We start from the raw sequence: 25,032 nt of genomic DNA on the forward strand, positions 1-25,032 counted from the left end.
TTGTGATTCCTATGGTCTCTCCTACTGCAGATATCTTCCAACCTTACTTCCTTTCAGTCCTCATTCCTCAAAGCATGTTCAAAGTTATGCTTTCTATAAGGGATATAATCACTCTTCTTACAATCTTGGATAGATTCAGTATCCACATAAATAATTATTTTAGTACCCCCACCTCTTTGTTCCTTGACTCGCTCTCTGCCAGTGATGTCGTCCTTCACCCTGGCTAGCCTCCTCTTCATGGTTCTACTCTAGACCTTGCCATTACCAAGAACCATATCACAGCCACATGATCTGACAAAGGCCTAATGTCCAACCTCTAATTAAGAACTCAGAGAACTCAAAAACAAGAAAACTTCTCAGTCTTTTGAGCCCTCTTATGTTTCACCTTCTCCCTTACCTTATTTGGATTTCATGCTCCAAATTATATCACTTTCTTGCATACACTCTTAATTTCCTTTCTTTTCCTCTCTTCATCATATTCTCTCAACAAAACTCTGTTTAAGTCCAGCTCTCTGTTGATTCTGTGTTGTTCATCTGAGCATGGCTGGGGAAAAACTTATGCTCATGCTGACTGGAACCCCTTAAACTCATGACCACTAACCTGAAGTTGTCCTTTAATGCTGCCTGGTAACTTCATTACATTTTCCCAGCCCTTTTATGCTCCTTTTTCTCTCCTTTCAAGTCACTTCCACAATTTTTACTCTCAACTTGATGCCTATCTCACTGAAAAAATGTTTCCATCACCATATGCCCCCACCTGAGTGCACCTGTGTCCATACCTCTGTGGATGAAATCACTTTGCTCCATCTCTGAAGATCACTTCCACTTTTGCACAAGTTCTCCTCTCCTCTCATTTACTCTGGGATATTGCAACTTTATATTTATGCGAGCTTGGTCTATATAAAAATTTTGGTTGAAAGATGTACTACAAAATTCATGGGCCCAAATGAGTTATGGTGACTTATGGATGAAAACTTGAACAACAGACTGAGATTTAGAAAATGTCAAGGAGGTTCTTCTGGAGATAACCAGGGTCTGAGGATCAGTACTGGGGACACCTTGACCAGATGCACTGCTGATCCTGACTGGACACAAGCACACGAAGGAAACTTAGAAAAACTGGAGAAAAGCCTTCCAAAGTGTGGGGGCCCCTCAGGTGTGGGGTGTGAGGTAGGGCATCTACTGACTTGATCTAGTGGTAGGTACAATGATTAGTTGTCAGCCCTCATCTTCTTTGACATTTCAGAAGAATTTATCACAGTTGATTACTTCTTTTCTTTTTTTGGAAACATTTTCTTTACTTGCCTTCTGGGACTGTGTGATGATGGTATTTCCTCAGGTAAGTATTCAGTTGGCTTCTGGTATCCCATAGTCTCCTGGTTTCCCTTCTGTCTTACTAAGCATTTTTTAGTGTTTGCTCATTCCAACCCAACTCTTTGACTTCTAAATAATGGAGATTCCCCCAGAACTTAGTCTTCATATCTCTTCTCTATCAATACTCACTTTCTAGGTGATTTTATATAGGACCACCAGGTATAATTTAATTTTACATGCAATGCCTAATTTCAGGGAACACTCTTCTCAAAAACTATAATGTGGATGAAACTATGTAGCGCCAAACCTGTACCATCAAATGTAGTGGCTTTGATACAGGCTTGTGGCTTTAAATATGTTTCATCCCTCATGACAGTGGATGCCTTTAAACTTCAGACTCAAGTATATCCAATGGCCTTTTCAACCTCTCCTCTTGGACATGAAACCTAATACTAACACCAAATTTCTGATTTTCTTCCCTAAATCTGCTCTTCCTGTAGACTCCTCACTACAGTAAATGCCAGCTTTGTCATTTTTTTGCCCTGACCAAAAACCTGATTCATCCTTGACTTCTCTTTTGTTCTTGCCTTATAGCCCATCTGTCAGCAAATTCTGTTGGCTTTACCTTCAAAATATAAAAAGAATTTTATAATTTCTCTTTGCTTTTATTCTTATCACCCTGGCCTAAACCTGGTCTTGCCTATATATTGCAATAGTATTTCCTTCTTGCATCCAGGCTTCGATCATTGACCCCTTCATTCTATTCTTAGCACAGTAAGCAGAATGAATTTATTAAAATATGTCAGATCATGTCATTCCTCTGCTTATTATTTCATCCAGAGTTAAATCTAAAGTTCTTAAAATGACTCCCAAGGCCCTGCATGATCTGATCTCTGCTTCCACTTCCACTCCTTTTTTCACCTCTTGCCCTTTGCTCATGCTTTGTTCAAGAGAGTTTAATCACTGGCCCTTAGACATGGTAGGCCTGCTCTTAGTTCCCTGCCCAAGCATTTCTTCTCTCACTTTGGATTGCTCTTCTCTCCAACACCTCCCTCACTAACTTGGCTTCACAATCAGCAGCCCTCTTATTGTGAGATGATTTGAGAGATGAAAACTTTTGGACTACTCTTATTGAAACAGTAAATGGTGGGATTCCCTGGTGGCGCAAGAGGTTAAGACACAACCTATGAAGCTATCCGCAGCCACCGCAGCACAAGTTCGATCCCTGGCCAGGGAGCAACCCACATGGCACAGCAGACCTCTCCTGACTGGCCCGCTGCTCCCCTCAGCAGTGTATTTCAGTCAGTCTGTCTGTTCTATTCCCCACTCTGTCTCTGGTGAATCCTCTCACCCCCTGCACCTTTGGCCTATACCCCAGTTCTTGTATGCATAAATAAATAATCTTTTAAAAAAGAAAGAAACAGCAAATGGCTCCCTTTAACTTCTGACAAGCCCTCTGCCCCTTTTCCCTGCTTGTCTTACCTATAGCAATGTTACCATGAGATAGATATACTACCTTTTTACATTTCATCTATTAGCCACTAGAGGGTAGCCTCCATGAGGGCAGTGATTTTTGTCTGTTTTATAACCTAAAACTGGCATAGAGTACTTGTTGAATGAATAACTGAACTATTTATTAGTGACTTTTTTCTTCTTTCCTAACACAATATGTCTATATATGGTATTATTTAAAATCCAAGATTATGATACACATATTTTTTTCTAACTTGCTTTAATATGATTTCATGGATATCATTTTTACATTCTTTAAATAGTCTTTTGTAAATCCTTTTAATGACTGCATATTTCATACAGATAAGTCACGTTTTATTTACCTAGTGTTCTAGTGATAGAAATTTGCATATTTCCAAGGACTAACAAGAACATTTCGCTAACTACTTAAACATTTCCTGTAATTAATTCCTTCATAACAGTCATTATCATCATCTATTAAGTACTTCCTTTATGCTACATTCTGGGCTGAGAACTTTACATGCATTATCTCAATTAATCCTTTGAACAGTCAAACGAGGTAGGTCAGTGGTAGGAATTATAAGAAACTGAGGTTAAGTAACTCTTAGGGTCACATAGATAGAAGGTGCTAGATTTTAAACCCAGGTTTTAAACTCTAGACTACCTCTAGAGGATAATTTTCTAGACGTCGACTTGCTACTTAATGTCTAATTCTTAAAATTTCAGGAAATTTTGAAGGGTTTGGGGCTCATGTGCTATTAGTTTAGGACAAAGTGTCAATGACAGTGTTTCCTGTTATAAAACCACAGAAGAAGAAAACAAAAAAAACCTTTAATACTATTTATAGTATGAAAATAGCATACACTTGTGATAAAAATTCAAGTCATATCAGGGTATTCAGTGACTGGATCTTCTTTCTATCTCACATCTTCCAATCCTACCCACCTAGAAGTGTCACCACTAATTGTTATGCAAGTTCTTCCAGAAATTAGAGAACTTCTTAACTCAAACATGCTTGATATCTATGCAATGTGAGATAATCCTGCCAATTATTTTGTAGCATGTCTATCCATTTGGTTTGCCAGATGACTTCTCACAATGAGAATGAGGCTGTGCATTTCTGTCAAGAGTGCCACAAAAATTATATTGTGTCCTTAGTGCATTATATATAAGGGGTTTGTGATGTCATTAATTTCTACAAGCCTTGACCACTTGTTTAAGGTAGAGCCTGTTGAGGTTTTCACTGTAAAGTCATTTTTCCTTTGTAGTTAATAAACATCTGGCTCAATTTTCCAAGATGATAAAAATACTCTTTTCCTTCAAATTTTCACCCAGTAATTTTAGCATTTATAAGTGGATCACATCTGCAACAGTCTGCACTATGGGTTTTACTCAAAAGCAGTTTTCCTCTTTCTCTTTTCTATTGTACGTTTATTCCTTGGAATTCTTCTTAGTGAAGAGGTATCCTCACTTCTCATTTATTTGTTTATTTGGCTGCTTAGTTAAATCATATGGACTTTTGGCTATTGATTTCATTCCGCTGATTAAAATTGCATATAACAATCACTTATTTTGTTGCTCAAATTGGTCTATCTTTAGCTATTAGGAAACCCTTCAGGCCAGCTCTTGTTTTCTTTTGACAAGTCCCATACTTTTTTTCCTCCTGATTCAGCCCCAGAATTACCTTTCCAAGGAACCCTTATTCCTTTTATTGGATAATGGTGATTAGAAATAAAAATCTGGTGCTAGGTATGTGCACTGCTACTGAGTGTCATTGTTTCTAGGTGTTCTAGCCCATTCCTCCCCACACATTTCTATTTCTGTAGTTGTCTGTACAGATATTAAAATTAGTGAATTTATCCTGCTACCTCTGATTCCAATCCCACAACAGAAGCTTCATGTTGCCCTTTCTTTATTTGTAACTCCCCCCAACAGTGAGAAGTCTACTTTTCTTTATCTACAGTATATTTCTTATTCATTTTAGTATACACACATAAAGTAGTTCAGAATAAATGACCCATGCCTTTGTGACAAATATGTTTAATATCCAAATTATGATATTTTGGTAGCATTACTTTTCTCTTTAGTCTATGGTATTCAGTCAAGATACTGTTTTCCAAAGTTACTTAAGTTAGTTCTTTTCCTCCCCATTCTTTTCTGTGTGGCTATGTTATTGATCTGTGATACAGCGAGGTCCATTTTTCACTTCCTGTATTCTACTTTCAGTTTCCTCACATTTTTGTTAATCTTAGTTATTTTTAATTTTTTTGGGGGATAGATATGGGAAACATGTGAAAACTACAGCTTTAAGAGTCAGAGCTGTAAAAGAAGATGTTTAAAAATTGTCTGTCTAGCTTCATTTTGCTATTCTCCTCTCTCTTTTTTATAGTTTGTTGTGACTGGAGATTCATTTCTTCTAGTCCCTCTCAGAGTCTTTGACAGAGCATGGAAATCTATATGTGTATACTAACTTGTAATTTATACATATTTATAAATGTCTATATTTATAAATATTTCTGCCAGTAACCACCCGTATCTATGTTAAGCTAAACATACTGATGTCTCCAGTGCTAGTTTGTGATTCCCATGGATCATCCTAGCCCCATTCCCTTGTTTACCTATAGCCTCAACTTCATCAGTGAAAAACCCTAATGCAGAGTAACCTCATCCTAACTAGATTTGATCCACACAGATCCTATTTCCAAGTAAGCTTACTTTCACAGATTCTGGGCGGACATGAAATTTTGAGGGATACTATTCAACCTAGGCTAAGTAGTGATTTCCCTAGCTTTGCTAATTAAAAGTAGAATTAGAAGAAAAGGTTTATATTGGATTGTGAAAAGAATTTTAGCAAAGAGCATAGTGAACCCTTTATACTCTGGAAAATTATTGAAACCCTCAAAAGTTTTGCTTAAGTGGGTTTTATCTACTGATATCTAATGCATTAGCAATTAAAACAAAATTAAGATATTTGTTAATCTTTATAAAAATAACAAATTCATTACATAGTAATCTAACTTTTGAGAGTGAAGAATAACTATATTTTCCAAACAAAAAAATTAGTAAGAAAGATAGTTTTACGTTTTTAAAAATCAGATCCCTTTAATAACAGACTTCATAGAAGGCAGCTTCTATTTAAGCAAACATCACAGAGAAGACACATGCTTTGGCATCCATACTGTTGTGGCTGCAAGTTACATAACCTTTGGGAAACTTGGACCTTCCTGAAAGAGTGAGAACGAACATGACAGATAATGTATTAGTAGGATTATGAAAATATTTTGATATCATGAAAGAATCTTGAGGACCCAGGGAGGGACCCAGACCACTTTGAGAACTGCTGTTCTAGAACATTCCCTCGGCACTACTGGAAGAGGGCTCCTAACCAATGGGGAAGTACTGCTGTATCACATCCTTTTTCTTCTTTGCAGCTGGCATTCTCCCTTACCTTCCTTGGAGCAAGAACAGTGTTTGAGCTATAATTGGACTTTCCAAAAGGGAAAATACCTAGAGGGTTATTCTAAATATATTATCCTCACTACAAAGAGGAAGATTAATTGAATGGAGAGGATGGTTGAAAGTGACATGTCCTTGGGGCAGGGTGAGTAGAATGCCTGGTGGGTGGGGTGTCTGCTCTGTTTTGCCAAGCCTGCCTAGCAATATTTCGTTCTGTTCTTTCAGCTCCATTTTTCACGTTTCTTAAATTCATGCAACCAGCTCACTTCCCTGGTGATCAATTCACTACTTCCTTTATCATTTTGCTTTAGGAGACTAAGGGTAGAAAAATATACCCTAGTATATTCCTCCCTCCTCCCTCCTTTCTTCCTTCCTTTTTGCATAAGGATAAGCAGATATCACATGCTATTAGTGTCTTATAACCAAGATCTATAAACTCAGCCCAGGGTGATAAAGCTGTGTGATTTTTTTTCACTGTCTTCCACGTCAATCTTCTCTCACCACAATATCATCAATCAATCAAATTGCTTTTGGAGTTCGTTATGTTACCATGGCAATACCTTCCTGCACAGTTAAAAATAAAACTTCTGTGCTCCTGCTGAAATTTGGAGAGAGCAAGAACCTAATTGCCTGGCAGTCCTCACCATGGGAAAAACTGATACCTTGGCAAAAGCGATCTAGCCACTTTGTACTGGAGAGTGAAGATGAAAAGCACCACCGAGTGCTGTCTCTGTCTCCCAAGATAGTGCCCATTAAAAAGTGCAACTGCCTCTTGCAGAGCTACATTAGTGTTTTTCCTCACAGCCCCACTGGAGGCTTCCCAGTTCTTAGGCTTGGGGCCTTGACAGACATCCTGTCTGCAGTTTAGCATATCTATGGGGAGGAAGGGGGAAAAAATCAATGTATAAGGCTTGTTGGGAGGTTTAACTATTCTCTGGGACATTTCAGATTGTTTAATAAGGAAAAGATTTCTGCAAAGATGCTACTTCATTTGGGCTCCCCTCTCCACCACCTGACCCCACAGACAGACCCTAAGACAAGGATTAAAAGACAGTTTATTTGAGAGATGCGGGGGGAGTCCAGTTGGCAGGACGTGGAAAAGACTGAGAAGAAAAGACAGATAATAGGATGTGTTAACTCAGGCATTATTGTGGATGATGGGATGGAGCTTCTGACTTCAATACGTCCAGCTCACTAAGAAGATGCTACTTGAGGACAACTTACTTTGTCTCAATGAACCCCTGCAACCAATCTGTTGCAGGGCTGAAAGTTTCTATAGATAAAGCAATATATTTTAATTTATCCTTTTTTGGGGTGCAGAGATAGCAACTTAAAATTTTACCTCAGATAATTCACCATTTATTTTAATGATACACGAACATGGGAAACCAGGAGACTGGAGAATTGGACAGGAAAGGCAGTTGGGAGAGAGATCTGAATTCTAGAGCTTCGAAATTGATGTGCCTCAGCCCCCTCTGTGCCTTGCTCCTCTTTGCTTCATTTTCCCATCTTTATCTCATTATTCTTGTTCTTCTCTGCCTCATTTCTCTTGCTTCTCTTAGCTTTCTTTTACTTTCACCTTTGTTTTACACATGGAGCAACATGAATCTTGGCTTCTGTCTACATCATGATCTTTGAGTTGCTGTTTCCACAATTAACTGCTCCAATCTTGGTATTTCTTCACTTAAATGATCAAGGTAGAGAATAAGAATGGACAAATGTATGTATTCAAGCCAAGCCATTGTGTCAGTTTCTAATTGGCTTTCAACTCAAGTGAGTATCCTGAGTCCAGTGAGCTTTGGCCAGACATGAGGTGTAACACCTTCAGCAAACATGTCTGCAAAGGCTGTGGGCAGGACTGGTACCTGGACTGAGAGCCAACGTTGCTGTTCTTTGATTTTTTTCTTAAGCAAACGGCCTCTTGAACCTGTACTTCTATTACTAAAAGCACATGGGTTTGATTTTAGCATCAACAGAACTGTAGATACACTCAAGAAAGCTACCTTGAGTTGTCTATCAAAAGCACAATTATGACAGTCTGTATTTGAGGAAGGTAACCTAATAGCAAATATAATTATCTAATGTTCTAGATTTTCCAGGATCCATCTCCACATCAAATTACAGCATCAGAAAATCACATACCTGAACTACATTTGTTTACTGCTCTGCAGAAATGCCTTCTTAGAATTAGGGTTTAATATATCTTCAAGGTTTAAGATGAGAAATGTTCATATTTGCATCTTTTAAATTGCTTTCAAAGTTGCCTATTATTGTTTAATGTTCTTTACACAAGGATTCATACAATAGATTTCTCTCAGATTTAGTTTTTATTTTAATGAGCGAAAATTATATGATTCACCCAATTTCCTATTTGCTGCTAGAAAATTCCAAGGCAAAATTTAGTACTTAATTACAAAAACCCTCCTTATCCTGGGTTTCTGGTGTAATAATCTTCCTCCTTTCCCTACATGCTTTTGGCATTTTATCCTTATTTTAGTGATGGAAAAGTGATGTTTCTATTATTTAAATCACCTCAAATATTTTTTGAGGTAGTTATAATGAAAATGACAAATATAACTCAATACATACTATTAATACAGTGCTTATTAATGTATGTTAATAATTTTAGAAGTGGGCCTCCCTGGTGGTGCAGTGGTTGAGCGCTGGGTTGCGAAGCTGCCCGCAGCCTCCGCAGTGCCGGTTCAACCCCGGCCCTCTGGCGAGGGTCCCACATGGCGCACAGACCTCTCCTGCCGCCCGCTGCTCCACTCAGCAGTGTACTTCGTCATTCTGCCTGCTCTGCTCTCCCCTCTGTCTCTGGTGAATTCTCTCACCCTCCAGCGCTTCTGACTGTACCCAGTGCTTGTATAAATAAATAAATAAATAAATATTTAAAAAAAATTTTAGAAGACTAGTGACTTTTTATGCTCATATAGTAAATGAGATGTTTATTACCACCATATTTCTATTACTAAGAAGATATCTGACAGGCCCCTGGAGCAACCTGATGATTAATTTATATTGTAGAAAATCTGATTTGAGATAGATTATTTATTTTAAAAACATTCTTGTTTGGATTTCACAATATAGGATTTTTCCCCTTACGTGCGATCTCCATAGTTTCCCTACCACTATGGAGATCCCCACAGAGATTTTTTTCTGAAAGTAGAAAGGCTGAGATTGGTAGCTTCTGATAAAGAATAATTTGTTTTCTTAATGGGATCAAAGAGAACGGGATAGTAGTTAGCCTTTGATAATTGATGTTTCAGGATGCTAATTATCAATAGTTATGTTTCAGTTATATTTAAGCATTTTCCCATTTTCCATTTCTTATGTGTATTCTGGAGTGGGGTCTTCACCCCCGGGGTTGTAGCAGTTAGTTGAAAATTGAATGATTAACAGTTTCTCCACATAACATCAAGCATGGGTTGATGGGTTCTTTTTCCCAACTAACATAACCAGACAGGTTAATTGTTTTGGCATTGGTGGACCTGATCTTAGTATAAAATTCTGAAGAAGTGTGTGGAAGCATACATACGCTTTCCAGAAAGGAAGATTCTTCTCTTGAAGGCAGCAAGCCATGTGGTCTACAATGTTACAAATTTGTTTTCCACTAAAGTGTTTTTGAACTTTGCATTAAAAAGTGAGATTTAGCAGAAGCACAAACAAATGTGGTTGTCAGAGCGACCTGCATCTTTGTAGAGCGGTATTTTCTGGGTCACTGGGCATTTTCTGCTATTGGGTTTAGTGCCATGTAATTGAATTCTATGTTGTAAATTGCCAAGTCTTAAAACCAGCAGACTCTCTAACCCCTTCCCATCCACTCCCACCCCCATCCAGTGGCGTGATTGGTCCTTGGTCCACCTTTGCTGCAGAGGGAGTTTTATTTGTCACCTTGGAAGATTCCTCCATGACTTTTTGTTCTTGTGGTCTCACCTTGGAGGAGCTAATGCAGTTGCTTTTGGCACCTGAGTTTGTAACCTTTCCTGAATTTCTCCTTCACAACCTTTTGTCACAGACCCAAATCCCAGAGGCACATGCTAACTCAGCCCAGATGCCAGAAAAGCCATCCCCAGCCGGGCTATATGACCCTAATGAGTGAGCAACCATATGCACAGTTAATTAAAACTGAAGTCAAAATAATAAAATGAGTTTTCAGGGTGCACTTAGTGGCAAGATTTCCTTTTGTAAATTCTGAAAACCACCTGTATAGCTACCAGGGAAAGGGGCATGCTACTTATATGAATTCCCTTTGCTTCAAAATCTCAGCTTAATAGCTATGGCATATATCTATGTCATATACAGAAAAGTCCACAGAAAGACATTACAAGAAAGACACAGTAGCAAAGAAAGCAGTTTCTGCTCACAATGAGCTTCTGGCCCAGTGGGGCTTTGAAAGCATTAAGTTTTATTCTTCAGTGGCTAAAGTTCATAATTTTTCTTTTCTCTTTCCTTTGAATCTCTGCAGGTAGAATTTGTCTCTTATATTGTGGTTCCTGAGCATTTGGTGCCTGCCCCTGTTTCCTAATGGCTGACTTGTCCTCACTCAGCTTTGAGGTCCAGGGGTCGTACAGGTGACAAATCAACTACTGTCAACTGGAAAAACTGACTGTTACTGGTTCAGTAGCATTGAGCGCCAGCTGTTGAACTGTATCTTCAAATTGGTTATAGGGAGAATATTTACACCATAGAATTGGGCAAATGTTACAAAATCAGGGTCACAATTTTTTTGAGAGTCAACTTATCAGCATATTAACTCCTGGAAGTTATGAATACAACTTCCTTTGTGGATCTCAGGAGATCCGGAGTACCTGGCCTAGCAATACATATTTGGTGAATGAATGTAGGGAGCATCCTGAGGTTCGATAGGATACAACTAGAAGAAAACCAGCCAACCCAGTCTAGTTTATAATGAAATAAATTGTCACAATAATACAGTGATTTGAGAGGCCTGTTGAAAGATCCTGGCTTGCCCATAAAAGTGCCTCTTGCTACCCTGCTGCAGTACCCAATTCCCACACTGATGCCATTTTTTTTTTTTCCTTTAAGGCTTGATGGTTTTAGGGAGAAACTTTCAATAGGTAGATCAGGAGAAGGCGAAACTGATGGGAGGAGGAAGTAATCTATTAGCCAGATAACACACTGAAATGAGCACTAGTTAATCCATTTATTATTCCACTTATGACTCACCACTGCATGGGAGTTAAGCAGATCTTTGAAATGAGTGAGATTTATTCCTAAATCCTCTCTACCTTTTCTTCCTCTTTTGTAACTCAGGGACTTTTTGTCACCCTTTGTTTGCCCAAGGAATATCTCTGCTTTTTAATTTTTAAACTTATTTCTATTGTTGTTGAAGTACCATTGTTACATCCTTCTTAGTGTTTTAACACTATAGGATTTCCCCCCTGAGGTGTAGTTCCTATAGCTCTCCTTCCACCAAAGCCCCCACAGCCCTCCACCCTAGTCTACTGTGTTCCCCCCATCTTCCTGTTTTCACCCCTTCCCTCCCTCTTCCTCTCTGAAAGCCAAAGATCACCTTTGCTTTTTTAAAAGAAAATCATCCCTATGCTCCTTATTTCTCCCTCTCTACCTTTCTGTGACAACTTACTTCTCTTTGGTCCCCTCTACATGAGCCTGCCATTCCTGGTTATGATATCATGTTTTTCTAGAACAGGTGCTATTGTAATTCAACAGAGAACTCATGGAAACAGTAAAGATCGACTCTCAAGCTGCAAAAATCCAGTCATGGTATTTCAGGTACTATTAGAGATATAGGGGGGAACTTTTTAGTATATGGAGCAGAGAACATTCTAGGAGGTGTGCTTTAAATCACGTCACATAACTTGTTGCCTCTGTTGCCTAGTGGAGTAGGTTCTAATCCATTTTGGATAGAAGAGAATAGGGGCCTGATGGGGTAGAACTTGGCATGGGAAGTTTGGATAAAGAGAGGGAAGGGGAACATGTCCTGGGCACTTGGAGGGTATTAGGATCAGGGATTTGGGGTAAGTTAGCAGCTGGAGTATGATAGGGAAGGAGGACTCTGAAGGGGTTCTTGTTACTAGTATAATTCTCAATCTTTTTTTCAGGGAAGAAATGAGAAACGAAGCCTCTGGTTGCTCCAGCAGCACCAACCCATGAAATGCAAGTGTCTAAAGGCAGAGTTTTAAGACAAAGACGCTCACACCTTGGGCATTTGGGCCAGGTTTAGGGATGAAAGTTAATTGATTGTGTCTTTGCCTTAGCAAGGAAGATGAGGACTGATTTCTACTGGTCCCTTACTGGACCTCACTTGAATTTATAGGACTCCTCAATTTGATGCCACAGACATTCAACTGGGTTGCTGCTCCCTTCCCCTAATTTCTTTAATACCTATGAAATATTTCCTTTTTATGTCCTGGGGATTGGCTCTCTCTGTGGTTTATGAAATGGAAGGTGTCTAGGACTTTCTGTTTGCACTTGAGTTGTTTTCCTGGCCTTACAGATACACTTGTGGTGAGTCATCTATTTCATTGGCTTCAGACCCCAGTGACTAGAAGCAAGTGAAATCAAAATTTCCTCAGACCTCCTCAGTTTACATGGATAGGGGAAACCAAGTGCTCCTGCTTGTGCCAGCAACTGTGTCATGAATGATCTCCAGTCCCATTTAGATTTCCATTTAGTTGCTGGGAGCCTGTGCAGACCTCTCCTTTGGCTTCCATCTGTAACCTTCTCCAAAAGCCTGAGATGTGCACCCAGCGGACTAGCTGGGGTCAGAGTCAGACATGGACTCTCTAGTCATCCGGCATGGCCAGACAACAGTGAATTCCAGGAGTGGGTGCAAGTTAGTATGGTATTGGGATTCCAGTCTCTTATGAAATTTGAAGATTATTATTCAGACAGATCCATCTCCAGGATTAGAATGAAGCTAACACTTCCATTCTGCCCTGGAAGCACACTGCTTTGGCCTTTTAGCTCCCTACCTTGATCATTTCATGTGTTGTTCCTGACACGCAGCATTGACATCACCAGGGATCAATAGGAGTGCAGAGTTTCTGGCCCCGGACTAGACCTGCAGAATTCAAATTTACATTTTAACCAGACCTGCAGATAATATGAAGTCTGAGAAGCACTGCTCTCTACCATAACTGCCCAGCTGGACGAAATTTAAGAAATGATGTTAAAGTGATTTTACAGATTTGGGGAGCCATGCAGTGTAACTACATGAGATTTTTTTCTATCCTGACTTACCACTTTCATTTAAATTAATATTTTTTTGGGGGAGTTTTGGTATTCGTGTTAGTCAATAATGGAACTGGATATTGTATATTAACTTGCATTCTCCCTCCTCTCCATTCTTCTCAGGTTAAGAATTCTAATAATAGCAGGAATCTGTAGAGCTGACATTCAAGGAAAATCCAGAAAATGAATTCTTTTTTATCTTCAGGCAGAGCAGCTCTGTTGAATAGAGTGCTGTAATAAAACCTTTTTATATGCCTGTCATAGAAAGACAAACCTTTTCCAAAGGAAATGGATTTGAGTATTTGTGAGATATGATAAACAGCCTGACAAAAAAAGGGCCTGCATTTCCCTTTTAAATGTTCAGAGGTGGGGGGAGGTTTTAACTTCTCTTGTCAGGTAAAAAAAGAATTCATTATGAAAGCCATTCCAGCTGAAACTCAGAAATGAAAACTAGACCAGATCAGAGTGGAAAGCAATGATTTAGTAATGTGTTAAAGGGAGTAGTTTAATGAATAAAGTGTCAACTTTCTATAGGAGCAAAAATAAATCATGCATAGGCTTAACCTGCTTTGTCGCCATGAATTAGCTGGGTGTAGCTGGCACCCGGCACTCCGTGTAAGGAAACATTAAAATCTAATTCTCACTCAGATTTGTGTATGTGAATTGTTGATAATGATGTTAATAATTGCACTGCATCCACTTTATGACTTCTTTATTCCAGCAAATGATAAATGGAGAAAGGAAATGAGGGTTGTTTCAATGAAAATGACCCTAATTTTCAGTTTCCCCATGAAGCAGATAGCCTTAAGTGCTAGATTCCATCCCACAAGCAGTGAGCTGCAGCCTTGCTGAGTTGTCCAGACTCATGTTGCTATCTGGGTCTGAGTGCCACGTATATTTGTTTGCTAGGGTTGCTTTAACAAAGAACCATAAACGTGGTGCCTTAAATAGACATTTATTCTCTCAGTTCTGGGGGCTGGAAGTCCAAGATGAAGGTCTCGGCATGGTTCCTTCTGAGGGCTGTGAAGAGTCTGTTCTGTGCCTCTGACTTGGCATCTGTTGGCTTGCTGGCATCTCTGGCCTTCCTTGGCTTGTAGGTATGCCATCCTAATCTCTGCCTTCATCTCTTCATTCTCTATCTCCCCCCATCTCTGTTGTTTGCATAACTCTAAATTTAATTTTATTTTGTTATAAATAAATGGGTGTCTAATGGGATACATTTCTTCTGTGCTATCCAAGACAGAATTCTTCTTTATGGTGAATAATGAACAGTGCTTAGTGTTTAGCTATGGCATAGCTATAGATGAGAAAAAAACTCATCTTCCTGGATTTTTAAACAGCAAACTTAAAGAGAGACTCAACCAGTGGCTTTCAAATGTTTCTATGACCGTCCTCCTCTCCTACCCCCACCCCATGCTTTTCTTCTACCTCTCCTTGATTTCCTTCTCTCTCCTCTCTTCTATTCTTAAAAATGCTATAAATATCTTAAAAATGCTTAAAATGCTTAAAAATATCTTAAAAATGCTAACTTGGCATGAGTTTATCTTTTTTGATTGCTGAATAATATTCCATTGTGTATATATCCCACATCTTCTTGATCCAGTCATCTATTTTTGGGCATTTGGGTGGTTTCCAGGTTTTTCCTATTGTAAATAGTGCTGCAATAAACATAGGGGTACAGGTACTCTTTTGAATCAATGTTTTTGTGTCCTTTGGGTAGATTCCTAGGAGTGGAATTGCTGGGTTATATGGTATCTCCATTTTTAGTAGACTGACCAGAAAGCTTTCCATAGTGGTTGGACCAGTTTGCACTCCCATCAGCAGTGTAGGAGAGTTCCTTTTTCACCACATCCTTGCTAACATTTTTTTTTGTGTTTTTTTTTTTTTTTGATATGTGCCATTCTCAGTGGTGTAAGGTGGTATCTCAATGTGGTTTTGATTTGCATTTCCCTGAATATAAGGGATGTTGAACATTTTTTCATATGCCTGTTGGCCATTTGCATTTCCTCTTTGGAGAAATGTCTTTTAAGTTCCTCTGCCCATTTCTTGACTGGATTGTTTATTTTGCTTTTGTTGAGTCGTGTGAGTTCTTTGTATGTCTTTGTGATCAGTCCCTTATCAGTTGACTGGAGTGCAAAGATTTTTTTTCCAATGAATGGGGTGTCTCTCTGTTTTCATTAATGTCTCTTTTGTTGTGCAGAAGCTTTTCAGTGGATGGAACTAGAAGGAATTATGCTCAGTGAAATAAGCCAGAAGGAAAAAGAAAATATTGGATGGTTTCATTTATAGCAGGAATATAGGGGAACCAAATAAGACATCAATGTAAAAAAATAATAACAGTACAAAACACAACAAAGCCAAAATGACAATTATAAATCAGAGACATCCTGCAGGGGAGGAGGAGGGAGAGGGATGAGAGGGAGGGAGGGAGGAGCACAGGGGACGGAGGTGATGGTGCATGGGTGCATTGGTGAAGGAAACTCTATGGGGACTCCACCTGAGGGGTTGGGGGGAAACAAATATTGTTTAAAAATGAATAATCGGGTAGAGCTTAAGGAGCAGAGAAATACAAGCAGTTTAGAGGCGGCACTCTCCGACCGGCAGAGAGGAGGAAAACAACAAACCAAAACGGCCAACAAGAACAAACGACGCAGCAAGTGGGATTGTGAGTGGAAAGGAACTATTGCAGCCACCACACCCCGTGAACGGGAGCTGAGGCGAACTCTGCAGGATCCGCCGCGGCGGTGAGCGAACGGCTCCGGGCGCCATTAGAGAAGAACAAAGACCCCGGGAGACGCGCACACAGCCCGGGCTGCCGGTAAGCTTGCGCGGAAAAGCGGCGCACTCGGCGCGCTTGAAAAGCAAGTGCAGACCTGGATCGCGGCTGCCCAGGTCCCCGCGCCTGCGACCTAGGCTTGCGGGGAGACGCGCGGAGGCCCTCACTGAGGTGAAGGTCCCTCCCTGAGTAAGCAGGAACCAGGCGCCCAGGCACGGGAGCGGTGCAAAAGGCGCCATTCCCGCGCCACTGAACTGGGCTACAGCCCGCGTCCTGGAACTGAGGGCTTTGAACGGAGACCCGGGGCACGAAAATTCGGGGCGTGGGTTCTCCACGACGCTGGGGCACAAGGCAGACACAGCACCCCAAAGCTGTTGAGGTGTACCCTACCATTCCCGCTCTGTTCCCTGTCCCACGGGGTGGGGGGAGGCGAAAAACAGCCCCCCAAGGACAATAGGAGAGATCTCTGGCGCCACCTAGCGACCAGGAAAAAAAAAGTCACTAACACCCCATAAAACAGGAAATTTCTTAAGACAGCTTGAAAAGGGCAGAAGGCTTCTGGAGGACCCAGTGGCCAGCCGGGAAGTTATTCCACGCCAGGCCCCTTCCGACCAGCAGTCTGAGCCCACAGAGGGAGCAGGCACCCACGTCCGGGGCAGACGGGGGCGCAGAAGAGTGTGCCTGAAACCGGAGGCGCAGGGACTGCATCCCGCTTCGCCATTTGAGAACAGGGACATTTCTTCAGTAAAAACTGCCTAAAACCAGCAGAAAGCTCCCCAGAAGACAGAGATGGCACCTGGAAGAGCAGAGGGGAGCGGAGAAGTTCACCCAAGATGTCAGTCAGTCCGAGCAACACAGTGTCCCAACGCATACGACAAATTAGAAAACAGACCAGTAGGGAGTAGAAGAACCACACGCAACCTAACAACTCCTCAGGAAAGAAGCACCACCACAAAAAGAAACCACTCCCCAGATTGCAACGACAGCAACTTGGAAGAACTTCTGAGCCTTCCAGAAAGAGAATTTAAAATTGCCATGATTAAAAAAGTGATAGATCAGAAGAAGGAAATTGAGTCCCTAAAGAGGGAAGTAAGAGAAATGCAGGAGATCAAAGAATAATGGAGGAACTAAAGAACTCTGGGAAAAGCAATGAAAGCAGAATGATGAAATGGAGAACGAATAAGTAATCTTGAAGACACAGAAATAAAAAGAACCAAAACAGAAAAGGAAAGAGAAGTACGAAGGAAAAAGAATGAAGAAAGACTTCGGGAACTATCTGACTCCATGAGGAAAGGAAATATAAGAGTTATAGGAATTCCAGAAGGAGAGGAGAGAGATGTAGGAACAGAGAAAATATTCATGGATATAATTGAAGAGAACTTCCCAATGAGAAGAAGGAGCTGAAAATTGATATACAAGAAGCAAGAAGAACACCAAACTTCCACGACGAAAGAAAAACACAGCAAGACACATAATAGTAAAGCTCCCAAGATCCAGGACAAGGAAAAATAATGAAGCTGACAAGAGGGAAGAAACAGATAACATTCAAAAGGAAAACCAATCAGGCTGACATCAGACTTCTCTGAAGAAACACTACGGGCAAGGAGAGAGTGGAGGGACATAGTCAACAGACTCCAAGAAAACAGATGCCAACCAAGAATACTCTATCCCGCAAAGCTCTCTTTCCTCCATGAAGAAAGAATATGGACCTTCCCAACAAAGAGAAACTCCGGAATTTCATTGTGACTAAACCCCCACTCCAAAAAATACTACAAGGAATCCTAAAGCCAGAACTCAGAGGACGAATAACAATGAAAAGAAACCAAAAAAAAAAAAAGTTATTAAAAGAATAAATAAATAAAATCAAAGGAAAGACAACATAATGGCAAATACAGATGCTAAATAATCAATATTAACTCTAAATGTAAATGACTAAACTCTTCAATAAAAGACACAGAGTTGCAGCCTGGATTAAGAACAAAACCCAACCTTTTGCTGTCTCCAGAAACACATTTAGCTAACAAAAGATAAAAATAGGCTCAAAGTCAAAGGATGGAAAACAATCCTACAAGCAAATGGCCAAAAAAGAAGCAGGAACAGCTATACTTATATCAGATAAAACAGACTTCAAACTCAAAAAAATAAAAAGAGACCCCAATGGTCACTACATTATGATTAAGGGGACAATACTTCAAGAAAGAAATAACACTCATTAACATATACCTCACCAAACGAAAAGAGCACCAAAATATATCAGACAACTGTTGTCTCTCTGAAACAGACCATCAGAGAAAACACATATGTAGTGGGAGACTTCAACACACCACTATCAACAATGGATAGATCAACAAGACAAAAAATAAGTAAAGAAACTAAAGCTCTAAATAAGGACCTAGAGCATTTGGACTTAACAGACATCTATAGAACACTAAACCCAAAAAAAACAGAGTACACATTTTTCTCAAGCGCACACGGATCATTCTCCAGGATCGATCACATACTGGGGCACAAGACAAACATCAACAGATACACCAAGATTGAAATCATACCAACCATCTTTTCTGACCACGAAGGCATCAAACTAGAAATAAATCATAAAAAGAAGGCAAGGAACTATCCTACCTCATGGAGATTAAAAGCCACACTACTGGAAGACCACTGGACAAACGAGGAGATCAAAGAAGAAATTAAAAAATTCTTTGAATTGAATGACAAGGAGGACACCAATATCCTAAATGTATGGGATGCAGCAAAAGCAGTAATAAGAGGAAAATATATAGCAATAGAAGCTCACATCAAAAAACAAGAAAGAACTCAAAGAAACAACCTAATCTCGAAGCTCAAAGATCTAGAAAAAGAACAACAAAAAAAACCCAAAACCAGTAGAAGAAAAGAAATAATAAAAACCAAAGCAGAAATAAATGAAATTGAAACTAAAAAAACAATCCAAATGATCAATGAAACCAAGAGCTGGTTCTTTGAAAAAATAAATAAAATAGACAAACCCCTAGCCAGGCTCACAAAGGAAAAAAGGGAGAAAGCACAAATACACAGGATCATAAATGAAAGAGGAGAAATCACAACGGACACAGCAGAAATCAAAAGAATAATCAGTAACTACTATGAACAGTTATATGGAAACAAGTTCAACAATCTAGAGGAGATGGACAAATTCCTACAACTCTACAATCACCCAAAGCTAGATAAAGAAGAAATAGAACACCTAAACAGACCAATTACAAGGAGCGAAATTGAAATGGTAATTAAAACCTCCCCAAAAACAAAAGCCCAGGACCTGATGGATTTACAAATGAATTCTACCAAACATTCAGAGACGATTAGTGCCTATCCTTCACAAACTCTTCCAAAAAATTGAGAAGGAAGGGACAATACCAAACACGTTCTATGAAGCCAATATTACACTAATACCAAAACCGAATAAGGACAACACAAAAAAGGAAAACTATAGGCCAATCTCCCTAATGAACACTGATGCAAAAATCCTCAATAAAATTTTAGCTATCAGAATCCAACAATGTATCCATAAGATAATTCACCACGACCAAGTTGGATTCATTCCAGGGGCACAAGGATGGTTTAACATCCGAAAATCAATCAACGTTATCCAACACATCAACAAAAAGAAATATAAAAACCATATGATAATATCAATAGATGCTGAGAAAGCTTTCGACAAAGTGCAACACCCATTCATGATAAAAGCCCTTGAAATTCTTGGGATACAAGGAACATACCTCAACATCATAAAGGCCATCTATGACAAGCCAACAGCCAGTATCATTCTCAATGGTGAAAAGCTGAAAGCAATTCCATTAAGATCTGGAACAAGACAAGGATGTCCACTCTCACCACTGCTTTTCAATATAATACTGGAAGTCCTAGCCAGAGCAATAAGACAAGAGAAAGACATCCAAGGAATCCAAATAGGAAAAGAAGAGTCAAACTATCACTATTTGCAGATGATATGATAATATACATAGAGAACCCCAAAATCTCCACAGAAAAACTAATTCAACTCATCAATCAATTCAGTAAAGTGGCAGGATACAAAATCAACACGCAAAAGTCAGTAGCCTTCCTATACGCAAACAATAAATCTGAAGAAGAAGAAATCAAAAAAACCACCCCTTTTATTATCGAAACAAAAAAAATCAAATATTTGGGAATAAATCTAACAAAAGAGGTAAGGACCTATACAAAGAAAACTATAAAACACTGTTAAAAGAAATAGAAGTAGACACAAAGAAATGGAAAGACATCCCCTGCTCATGGATTGGAAGAATAAACATTATTAAAATGGCCATCCTACCAAAAGCAATATACAGATTCAATGCTATTCCAATCAAAATCTCAATGGCATTCTTCAAAGAAATAGAACAATTATTGATGAAATTCATATGGAATCACCAAAAACCCGAATAGCCAAAGCTCTACTGAAAAAAAAAGAAGGAAATGGAGGCATCACACTCCCAGACTTCAAACTATACTACAAAGCCATAATCATCAAAACTGCATGGTATTGGACCAAGAACAGACATACAGACCAATGATATTGAATAGAAAATCCAGAAATAAAGCCACAGATTTATGGTCAACTAATCTTTGACAAAGGAGCAAAGACTATGCATTGGAGCAAAGAAAGTTTGTTCAATAAATGGTGCTGGGAAAACTGGGTCGCTACATGCAAAAGAATGAGGCTTGACCACTACCTCACACCATACACAAAAATGAACTCAAAATGGATTAAAGAACTAGACATAAGACCTGAAACCATAAAATACATAGAAGGAAATATAGGCGAAACACTACGGGATTTGCACATCAAAGACATCTTTACAGACACATCACCCAAAGCAGTGATAGTGAAGAGAAAGATAAACAGCTGGGACTACATCAAATTAAAGAGCTTCTGCACAGCAAAAGAGACAATAACTAAAACAAAGAGAAACCCCACCACTGGGAGAACATTTTGCACCCAACACTAATGATAAAGGACTGATCACAAAAATCTGCAAAGAGCTGATGAGACTCAGCAACAACAAAGAAAATAATCCAGTCAAAAAATGGGCAGAAGAGCTAAAAGAAACTTCTCTGAAGAGGAAATGCAAATGGCCAGCAGACATATGAAAAAATGTTCAACATCACTTGTAATCAGGGAAATGCAAATCAAAACTACCTTGAGATTCCATCTCACACCAGTGAGAATGGCACATATTAAAAAAACTAGCAACAACAAATGTTGGCGAGGATGTGGAGAAAAAGGAACTCTCCTGCACTGTTGGTGGGAGTGCAAACTGGTCCAACCACTATGGAGAGCTGTGTGGAGATTTCTGGACCTACTAAACATAGAGCTTCCATAGGATCCAGCAATTCCACTCCTAGGTATTTACCCAAAGGACACAGAAACATCAATTCCAAAGAGCACCTGCACTCCTATGTTTATAGCAGCACTGTTTACAATAGCTAAGCTTTGGAAACAACCCAAATGCCCAAAAATAGATGACTGGATCAAGAAGATGTGGTACATATATACCATGGAATATTACTCAGCATTCAAAAAAGATAAACACATGCAATTTGCAGCAACATGGATGGCACTGGAAGGGATCATGCTCAGCGAAATAAGCCAAAAAGAAAAAGAAAAATACCGGATGGTCTCACTCATAGCAGGAATCTAGAAAACTTAAATAAGGGACCAGGAAAATGAATAACTATAAGAAGTGAAAATCAAAATCAACAAAAAACTATGAACCAGAGACACTTTTTGGGGGTGGGGGGCGGGAGGGGAAGGATTGGGGTCAGAATGGGGCGTTTGCAATTGTATGGGGGAATATAAAAATAACATTTAATATTAAAAAAAAATGAATAATCGTGTAAAAAAATAAAAAAACACTAATATTAAAAAAACCCAAAAAACCCTAACTTGTACTATTATCTAAATTGATTTTACACTGCACTAATGATAGCAACTTACAATAAAAACACTTTGGCAAAGACCACTGACTAATCATCCAAATCCATTTGTCCCTTCTCTGCTCATACAGCGAGACTACATTTCCCAGCTTTCTGTGCATTTAGATGTAAATGTGTACCTGATATTTACCCAAAGACACAGAAACATCAATTCCAAAGAACACCTGCACCCCTATGTTTATAGCAGCTCTATTTACAATAGCTAAGCTTTGGAAACAGCCCAAATGCCCAAAAACAGATGACTGGATCAAGAAGATGTGGTACATATATACCATGGAATATTACTCAGCATTCAAAAAAAGATAAACACATGCAATTTGCAGCAACATGGATGGCGCTGGAAGGGATCATGCTCAGCGAAATAAGCCAGAAAGAAAAAGAAAAATACCGCATGGTCTCACTCATAGCAGGAATCTAGAAAACTTAAATAAGGGACCAGGAAAATGAATAACTATAAGAAAGTGAAAATCAAAATCAACAAAAAACTATGAACCAGAGACACTTTTTGGGGGGTTGGGGGTAGGAGGGGAGGGATTGGGGTCAGAATGGGGGGGTTGCAATTGTATGGGGAATATAAAAATAAAATTTATTATTTAAATAAATAAATGTGTACCTGAGTCGTCTCCAGTGGAATGTGAGTGGAAGCAATGGGTACAGCTGTCAGACCTGATCCATACAGCTCCCCTATTGGAGCTCCTCTCCCTTCCTCTCCCCTCCTGCCTAACTGGGATGGCAATTTCCAGGGAAACCTCAACAGTTGCCTTCTGAAGATGGTAGAGACTTTGTCAGTCTGGGTACCTGGGCTTTTCTAGGAGGAAGAAATAAACTTTTTGTTCTTTAGGTTTCTACGTCTATGCAGCTGTTTGTAAGCTACTTATTTACACCTAACTTAGTTTATCCTCATTTATCTGATGACCAAGTAGAGGTTTATTTTTGAGAGACAAGAGGTCTTCTTTGTAGCTGTGAGTCATATTTAGATTTTCAGAGTTGACAGCAACTATATCTAAGGAAACAGGGGCTTCCCCTAATACCCCATAAAGACAAAAGTCCTAGAGGATGACCTTCTCATCACCAGGCAACTGAGCAACTCAGCTGGTACTTGGGAGATGGTCAGATTCACAAAATTACTGCTACCCTTTCATGTGCAGCCCAGAGAGAATGCTCACAGAGAACACAAATACAGATTTGTAAGGGTGAGAAGATAGTGCTTAAGTGGGAAAATATACATCAGATCTGAGTTACGGTGAGAAATCATCCACTTTAATGCTCACACATGCTCATGGGTGACCCCAGCAGTCAGCATATGCTAGTTCTCCTTGCATGCCAGGGGTGAGAAGCAGGTCACAGATGTGTAAAGCAATGCTTACAACTCTTCCTCCTCCTGCTTTTCCTCTTTGATGTCTTGAATCCCATTGGTACTTAGTAGCATGTTGTTGCTTGTGATTTGCTCTTTACCAAGTAAGGAAAGCCAAATGATTGAAATTTAGCTCGTTTTTTTTTTTTCTCCTGCTGTTCATAATGGCTAAGGGTAGAAAGGAAGGGGAGAAAGCAGAGGCTGCATAATTTCTGAACTGAGTTAATTTACATTAGTATTTAGAAATGACTTGACATTAATGTAAAGTTTTTTTTTTATAAGATATCAAGTTGACTTTAGGTAAATTCTTTTTTCTATAATCATCTTCAACACTGAATGACAGTGTTATAGAGCTGGAAGGAGCCATGCAATTTTCTCATCTAGCACTCTCATTCCACAGGACATGGAAGCTCAGAGATGATAAGGTGCTTGACTAAGGCCACAAAAGTGGTTTTTTTTTTCCCATCTCAGGCTGCACTGGATCCAATGCTTTCTTCATGTCTGAGTCTATTATTTTCAGTATGCTATATTCTGAATGCAGAGGCTATTTTCCTTCCCTCTTTCTCTGTCTCCCTTTCCCCACCTTTTCCTCCTTTTTTCTTCTTTTTAGTTGCCGTTGACAGCTGTGTTCCCTGTGGAGGAAACTGATTACATGGATGTCTCACTCCAGACACTGGGATTTTGACTGTTGGGTCTAGTGGGGCATATTCAGGTAAGGCATCTATTTACATTAATACCTGAAGGGATGCTATACTATACTATGTAAAGGTAACGACTGGGATATACTGGAAATGACTAAACTCCCACTATGGAATCAGAACACATATGGATTATTCTAGGGTAAACCAAGCTTGATCATTTACAACTGCAATACATCACGCAGCGGTGTAATGAGATTTAATTCTACCTCCCCTCTCTGGCGAAACCCTTAAAATGTCAGGAAGCTGAGGAACCTTCTTAGTCCTGGACTAAGCAGAAGAATAGTGTCTTTTCTTGTACTGTCCCCATCTGCTGAACTTTTCTTATGTGATCCATGTTGTTCTTACACCAAATTATTCTGTGGCTATTGGTTGCATGTGTTAATCCTTATTAGAGAATTCTCAGTATCCTTTTACCATTGCTCTAAGTTTGCTTTAATCCTGAGTCTACATTAATGGTATTTATATGAGGTTGATGTCCCTTAACAAGGCCAGCAAAACTACGAACTTCCTACTGATCTCAATTGTCAGAGGTTCTGTTTTCCCAAGGCCTGTTCTGAGCAGCTGGGCCTTGCCCCATCACCTTTGGGTTTCATCTCTGGGTTTTCTGTTACAGGGTAACATGGGGAAGGGGATTCCTCCTTGGCTTAGTTTGTAAAAAGAATAATTTCCAGATTGAAGCCAAGTAGAGATGGGTCCCACTTTGGCTTTAAACACAGAGGTCCTTATAGCTCCCAGCCAGTGGGGCC

The 25,032-nt window shown here is 39.5% G+C and overlaps 1 long non-coding RNA gene across 2 annotated transcripts in view; it reads right to left on the reverse strand.

Annotated features, from left to right (window-relative positions):
* Positions 1-25,032, reverse strand: part of LOC129145289 (uncharacterized) — a 210,266-nt gene that overhangs the window by 26,536 nt on the left and 158,698 nt on the right. The window contains exon 4 of one of the 2 annotated variants that reach the window (XR_008550599.1): positions 13,209-13,291. The exons of the other annotated variant lie outside the window; for it this stretch is intronic. This is a non-coding gene — a long non-coding RNA (uncharacterized LOC129145289). Of the gene's footprint in view, positions 1-13,208; positions 13,292-25,032 lie in introns of those variants that run through there. 2 annotated transcript variants of the gene reach the window in all.

Source organism: Talpa occidentalis, unplaced genomic scaffold, assembly GCF_014898055.3.
Source record: "Talpa occidentalis isolate TD23 unplaced genomic scaffold, MPIMG_talOcc4v2.1, whole genome shotgun sequence".
Taxonomy (NCBI): Eukaryota; Metazoa; Chordata; class Mammalia; order Eulipotyphla; family Talpidae; genus Talpa; species Talpa occidentalis.